This window comes from Engraulis encrasicolus, chromosome 15 (genome assembly GCF_034702125.1).
Source record: "Engraulis encrasicolus isolate BLACKSEA-1 chromosome 15, IST_EnEncr_1.0, whole genome shotgun sequence".
In the NCBI taxonomy this organism is placed as follows: domain Eukaryota; kingdom Metazoa; phylum Chordata; class Actinopteri; order Clupeiformes; family Engraulidae; genus Engraulis; species Engraulis encrasicolus.
In genome coordinates, this window is record NC_085871.1 from 7,961,467 (window position 1) to 7,968,966 (window position 7,500).

The following is a 7,500-nucleotide window of genomic DNA, read 5'->3' on the forward strand; positions in this document are numbered from 1 at the left end:
CCGGGGCCGGGGGGGCTAGAGTGGGGGCCCTAGGTAGTGCGGGGGCCCTAAGCCATCTGGGCTGAGCAATGCATCACTTTAGAATAGGGACCCTTATTCCACATCTGTTTTCACAATGTTCAGGGTTTGTTCACACAGTGTACCAGGATCTTATACAGATTGTATTCTGACCCTTACTGCTTACTCATAAATAGAAATCTAGGTCTACTAGGTCCTTACTAAGGATATATTGGTAATAAATCCCTTATTGTGCATGAACAAGACATTTGCGAATAAATGTCTAACAACCGTCTGATTTTGCTTAGTACATGCCTTACAGGTTACTTACTAAGGCATTAATATTGTATGTATTAGTGCTAATAGATGTATCCCTAAAATAAAGTGTTACCGCAAAAAACACTGATTACATGCTCCTGGTTTGGCCCCAGCCCTTTGTATAATACCCAATGAATCTTGAAAAACAATAGTCTTATCATTTTCAGGCTAGACTGTCAAGATCCTGAATGGACAATTCTGATCACATGACTAATGTGTGTTTGACCTCTATAGACGGTTTCATGGAACGTTTACAGTCAAAACAAAAACAAGGCATGAACATTCTATGGCCCTAACTTAATTTCCGGTACACTTCCGCAAACAATACACTGCATCGGATCAACACATGCTACACAAGCGCGGTATTTCATTTGAGAGTGGCACAGAAAATGAAAAAGAAATGTGCCATCACTGCTTTCCTTTACATTGAGGCTATGTGAGGCTAAATTAATATGATTAATACGATCGTGAAGTTTTTACATCTACCCCAAAAATGGACGCGTAGTGCCCCCTATGGGTGATTGCTGTCATAAAAATGGAAAACAACATTTATTTTTCATTTTCTGTGCCACTCTCAAATTAAATACCGCGCTTGTGTAGCTGTGTTGATCCGATACGGTGTATTGTTTGCGGAAGTGTACCGGAAAAGAAAGTTAGGGCCATAGAATGTTCATGCCTTGTTTTTGTTTTGACTGTAAACGTTCCATGAAACCGTCTATACCTTCCAGGTCAGGTTACAACACTGGACAGCGCTGGTGCAGACCAAATCACTCTATCTTGTCTTCCAGAGAGACAGAACAGCATCCAACCAACACCAAGGCTCATCAATTAGCATATAATAACCAAAGAAGTCAAAACATCTAGTGAACAGAAGGGGGATCCTGCATGTTTCTCTCTTGCTTGTGGATTTCAGGAATTATCCACCATTCCTGCCACAGGCTCTACAGTACGTGTTCACTCAGCATCTGTTGGTGATTCAACTGTTTGACCAAACATGCAACAGGACTCATACTTCTATATTATTTTTAAGATATTGTTAGGGGCTTTTGTGCCTTTATTGATAGGAAAGTGGAGATTATGACAGGAAGTGAGTGCGTGGAGAGAGATGGAGGAAGGGTCGGCAAATGACCCGGGCCAGAATCAAACCTGGGTCGCTGGCGTAGTAACCAAGCGCCCTACCGTTAGGCAACGGCAGGGCCCTCATACTTCCATGTTTACTAATCATTTTTGTTATTATATACAACAGTTAGTGTGTATATTTTAGTATTTCATATTGTTTAGTCTAGTTTCTCATATTGAAATGTTAATTTCAGTTCCAAACTATGCTATGCCCTGCAGCAGCATGAACTGCAGCAAGAAGCCATTACAGCGCTCCACTGCAACTACCCACACCGTCTGATATGAATGCCCACACTGTTGTCAATGTTTAGTCTTGGGACCAACCGTCTTGCTCCACAAGCTGCCCCGTGGCTATAATGTGGTACAGGAATGCAGAACAGTCCCACTTGGTGTAGAGATGAGGAAGAGACTGGAGGAGTGCATTGGGCCGTGGTGTTTAACAGAAAACGACAGATAGATCAGCATAATCACAAACCAAGCAGCTTACTAAGTAAGTAAAATGGATTCATATTGCACTTTAATACAAAAAAACACCCAAACACTGTCACTGGGGAAAAAAGTAGTGCCTTGGCCTATGGCTGTATGAAAACATGATTTCGAAAAGATAGATAGATGTTGTTTAAGTTTGTACTTCTTTAAGTTGTATACGGTCCTGAGAATCGCAACATTTTGCGCACACAAAATGTAAGAATTGCTTTCCCTGCATGTGAGCACTGAGTTGCACGTGGAAATGTTTTTTTTTTTAAATATACAAAGTTATGCTGGGCTTCTCTGTTATGAGGGGCAGAGAGACAGAGAGACTGGAAATGTGGAAATGACTACAGAACCCTGAGAGAAATCTGCACACAGGAAGGAGATTTGAGCAGCAGATGCTTGATTTGAGCAGCATCGGGCTTGATGTTTCGAATGACTCACTAAGCAAAGCCCAGGGGAAGTGTCCCGATTTAGCCAGCGAAAGATAAAAATAAAAACAAAAAATTAGACACAGACACAGAAGCGAGTTGAAATGAAAGAGAAACATCTTAATGAGCTTAACAAATGGGTTCATTAATTACCCCTCACACATTTTTTCAAAGAGATCCACAGAGAAGTCTCCAAGTTCACAGCAAGGGCAACGCATTAGGAGGGCAAAGGGGGAAAGAAAGTCAGCAGCAAGTCCGAGATGGAGGGAGAGGAGGAGGAGGACACTACTGTCAAAATATTTGGACTACCGACTAAAGCCGTCTGTGAGTGAAGACTCATTTATCCAAAGGAGTCAGTTTTAGTCATCTGAGGAGGCATACAGTATGTTTTCTGATTAATGGAACAAAGAAGTAGTTACACTTCTCTAGTTCAGTAGTTAAACTTCTTTAAACAAGTTGAGAGACTAAAACCGCAATGTATTCCTTCTATCTGTATTCTTAACATGGGGGATTATCTCATGTGCTTGACTAGAGGACTGTACTAATTGGGATTGATGGTGTCATTGAATTGGCTAGAACAAATACTGAAGGCTAGAATCAGGGATGTCCTGTCTGCACCCAGCATTGCTGCAAGGGCTGCACAGGCAGTGGAGTAGGAGAGATGAAGAGAGAAAGAGGAAAGGGAAGAAATGGGTTTTAATCTCCATTTGTGTGAAGTTTGTCGAAGAATGCTGACTATCCAGTACGATCTGCCAACTACCGAGGAATAGGCCCGGACAAATGGGTTACTCTTCTTTTCCCTAGCACTCACGTATGCACACGCACGCACACGAACATAGCATGTACACGCGCACACACATAAACTCAAGTACATTACATGTACCTGTACATGCACAAAGACACGGATGCAGACACACATGTGCATAATGTACTGAATACACACACACACCTGCCTGTACAATTCCTGTCAACCAACACTCACAAATCAGGCCCAACTGGGTCTGTGCATCTTGAATAAATGATGTTCGGCCCACCCTCCACAGGATCAAACAGCAAGAAACAGAAGGGCGTGAAACACTCACACATACATGCACATAGTGTACACAAGTGCGAGCACAGTGACCTTGCTGCACCATCACCACATATCACCACCTATACATCTCATAACCGTCCCAGCAAAACACGCACGCACGCACGCACGCACGCACGCGCGCACACACACACACACACACACACACACACACACACGCTTGCGCAAACCACCTCACAACCATCTCGCCAGTAGGAGCACTCCAGAGGAGAATCGCCACAGGTAGAGAGAGGGGGACTTGCTCTCTCTGTGCCTCTCCTGTCACACCATTGATCGCTGCCTCCTCACTCGCTTCTCTACTCCTCTGAGACACATTCCATCACTCAGGCAGATAGGCAGGCAGGCAGGCAGGCAGGCAGGCAGGCAGGCAGGGAGGGAGACAGGCAGGGAAGGGAGACAGCCAGGTAGGTAGGCAGGCATGCAGGCAGGGAAGGGCGATAGGCAGGCAGGGAAGCAGGGAGGAAGGCAGGAGGACAGACAGACAGGCTGGGAAGGGAGACAGGCAGGCAGGCAGGGAAGGGAGACAGGCAGGCAGGCAGGGAAGGGAGACAGGCAGGCAGGGAAGGGAGACAGGCAGACAGGCAGGGAAGGGAGACAGGCAGGCAGGCAGGGAAGGGAGGAAGGCTGAAAGACAGACAGGAGTCAGCTTTAGTCATCTGAGGAGGCATACAGTATGTTGTCTGATTAATGGAACAAAGAAGTAGTTACACTTCTCTAGTTCAGTAGTTAAACTTCTTTAAACAAGTTGAGAGACTAAAACCGCAATGTATTCCTTCTATCTGTATTCTTAACATGGGGGATTATCTCATGTGCTTGACTAGAGGACTGTACTAATTGGGATTGATGGTGTCATTGAATTGGCTAGAACAAATACTGAAGGCTAGAATCAGGGATGTCCTGTCTGCACCCAGCATTGCTGCAAGGGCTGCACAGGCAGTGGAGTAGGAGAGATGAAGAGAGAAAGAGGAAAACCAGTGCAAGAAAGAAAGAGAGTGACTGAGACAGAAAGACACACAGAGGGTGAGAGAACAGCTGCACACTTGTGTCCCAAGTGAGAACAATCTGTACAGTCCAAGTATAGGCCCTATATGAACCTGCACACTGCAGCAAAGCTGATACGGTATTTGGCATATTCTGACTGTGCATCTGTATAAAATGCTTGAGGTCAATGTCATGAGGGCTCAGGCACGACTACAAAACATGACAAAAGTGTGGCCAAACTAAAAGAGTGGCTGTTAATTGCCAGTGAAGGGCATCATTCATTGCAGCTAATATAGTATATAGGGGAGCACAGGGAGATAAGAAGAGTTGTAGAGATTTGGGAGACGAGCTGGAGAACAGAGAAAAAAGAAAAGAGAGGGGAGGTTATGAGCTATGAAGAAGTGAGAAGGAGGAGTGAAGAATATACTGTGGAAGGAGGAGAAGGCCAGAGACGAGTGAGAATATACTACAAACATAGAAGATAGGAGAGTAGATGAGAAAAGAGACAAGAAGAGGAGGACCAGACAGGAGGAGAGGAGAGAAGACGAAAACAGAGTCCATGGAAAAGATGGGTGACTGAGGAACCAACAGGACAGGTGAAGCAAGGCGAAGCGAGCGAGCGAACAAGCAATGAGAAGACATGGCTGGCGGAAAAGAGAAGAAGTCTGCACACTCTTTTCCACTATTAGATACGCCTTTGTCCTGCACCTGGCCTCAAAGAGGTGGGATGTGCATACTCTTACTTTTATGAAGACATGGCTGGTACTATGCAGGTTTCATTTGGACCAGGACTGTATGGCTACATGGCTACCAGCAGGTGTTGGCAGACAGACAAAAGAACGTTACCAAACCTGCAACTCACTCGTTTCACCTTCTCTTAATCACAATTAGACCCCTGCCTTGCACTGCATGCTACCAGCACTCCCTTCATTTAATCTTAAACTTAGCCCAGTTCATTAATTCATTGTCCAGCCATTTGTCTGCATTAGACAGTATACTGCGTGAGGCACATTCAAAAGCAATGGCAGAAGATTAAGCAGCCGAAGAGAAGAGGCAGGAAAGGGGAGGGGGAGGGGAAATGGTTTGTCTGCGTAGAGGGGGGTGGCGGGAGAGAGGGAGGGAGGGATTGAGGGATAGATGAGGATGGGTGGGGGAGATGTTCACACTGCACTAGCTGAATTGCAAGTGCGGAGCACAGGGGACTTATCACGACCTTCAGAGGCTCTGTGGATCTCAGACTGTCAGAGGACAGGGATTTCAAATAAGTCCTCTCTCTCTCTCTCTCTCTCTCTCTCTCTCTCTCTCTCTCTCTCTCTCTCTCTCTCAATTCAATTCAATTCAATTCAATTCAAAAGTGCTTTATTGGCATGACAAAAGAAACTTTGTATTGCCAAAGCATGGTACATAACATATATAAGACAACAATAATAGGAACAGTAAGACATAATAAAATTATACCATTTGTGTGTGTGTGTGTGTGTGTGTGTGTGTGTGTGTGTGTGTGTGTGTGTGTGTGTGTGTGTGTGTGTGCGCGCATATAGAGTGTGTGTGTGTGTGTGTGTGCACGCGTCTCTCAGTTTGTTTGTGTGTGTTTGTGTGTGTTTCCGTGTGCATGCTTGGGTGCACGCGTATGTCCATCCACAGTCTTTGAGTGTGTTTCAGTGAATATTCGAGCACATAAGCATAAGGTATTTAAAGAATACATATAATATACAGTATATTATAATATAATATACAGTATCACTCATTGTCCCTCTGCTGGTGGCATGTGAAAATGTATTGGGCTGACAAGAAACAACTCAGTTCTTGTTCACCCATGATAAATGGGAGTTTGTTCTGGGTTGGGAGGGAAGTGAAATTTGAGTGTTTCTGCTCAAATTTTTGGAAGAAGATTTCACGGATATTTTTAAATTTGTTGCATTCGGTTAGGAAGTGAAGCTCGGTTTCAACAATATTGTCAGTGCATTGTCTGCAAAAACGTTCTTCTCTGGGAAGCCAGTCTTTTTTATGTCGGCCGGTTTCAATGGCCAGGCGGTGTTCACTGAGTCTGTATTTCGTCAATATTTTTCTCAAGATAGGGTCTTTGATTTGAGTTAGATAGTTTGCAAGTGCATACTCTCTGTTTAGGGACAGATAGCATTGCATCTTGCTTTGTGTTTTGGTTTTCAATTGCCAATATTGATAATAGACAATTGACAATCTCTCTCTCTCTCTCAAACACACACACCAACTGTTTTGCAAACCTACCATATATACAGACACACACAACTTCTCTGTTTTCTTATGTATACTACAGTAACTAAGCTTAACTAAGCCTCTGTGTTGTGACACACAGCACCTCACACTGAAGCTAGGAACGGCACATAATGGGCATTAATGCGACTTCAGAAAAGATTGGCACAGATAAACAACATGCCAGATATGTAAACACAGTACAAAAACATGCACACACAAGCACGCACGCACGGACAAGCACACACGCACGGACAAGCACACACGCACGGACAAGCACGCACGCACGGACAAGCATGCACGCACGCACGCACACGCACGCGCGCACACAAACACACACACACACACACACACCTCTTCACAGCAGAGATTGCAGCCCAAGTGCATCTTCTCTCTGCAGGTCTGCCATTTACACAGCAGCTCTATTAATCCCCCATGACAAGTGTGACGATGCTTTTAGTAGCAAGTGAATGAGAGATAGGAGAGAGGAGGAGAGAGGAGAGGGGGATGGAAGGAAGGAGAAGGAGGAGAGGAGGAGGGAAGCTTGTTTCAGAGGATAAACATGTGGTGTCCTTCTCAATTTTACTCTCTCAGATGAAAAATAAACAAACACAATCAGGGAACACTGAGGTAAGACATTGAGGTGTGCTGGGCATACAGTATGTAAATGTGGAAGTCTTTGTCCAGTATTCCTTCCCCGTTTCATTTTGTCCCTGCATTGTGTTTCATCCGGCTGATTACATTGGAGCAGCTCAATGAATTCTTGCCACACCACAAATTAGTTTTACACGGCAAACAGACGACTACATTCTTGCCTGCTGCATTGGAGACCTTGTGCGGTACTGTCCATCTGTTTGGCTC

The 7,500-nt window shown here is 44.7% G+C and overlaps 1 protein-coding gene across 2 annotated transcripts in view; it reads right to left on the minus strand.

Annotated features, from left to right (window-relative positions):
• tmtc1 (transmembrane O-mannosyltransferase targeting cadherins 1) overlaps positions 1-7,500 on the minus strand; it is a 93,158-nt gene that overhangs the window by 42,426 nt on the left and 43,232 nt on the right. The gene's annotated exons all lie outside the window — the stretch shown is intronic.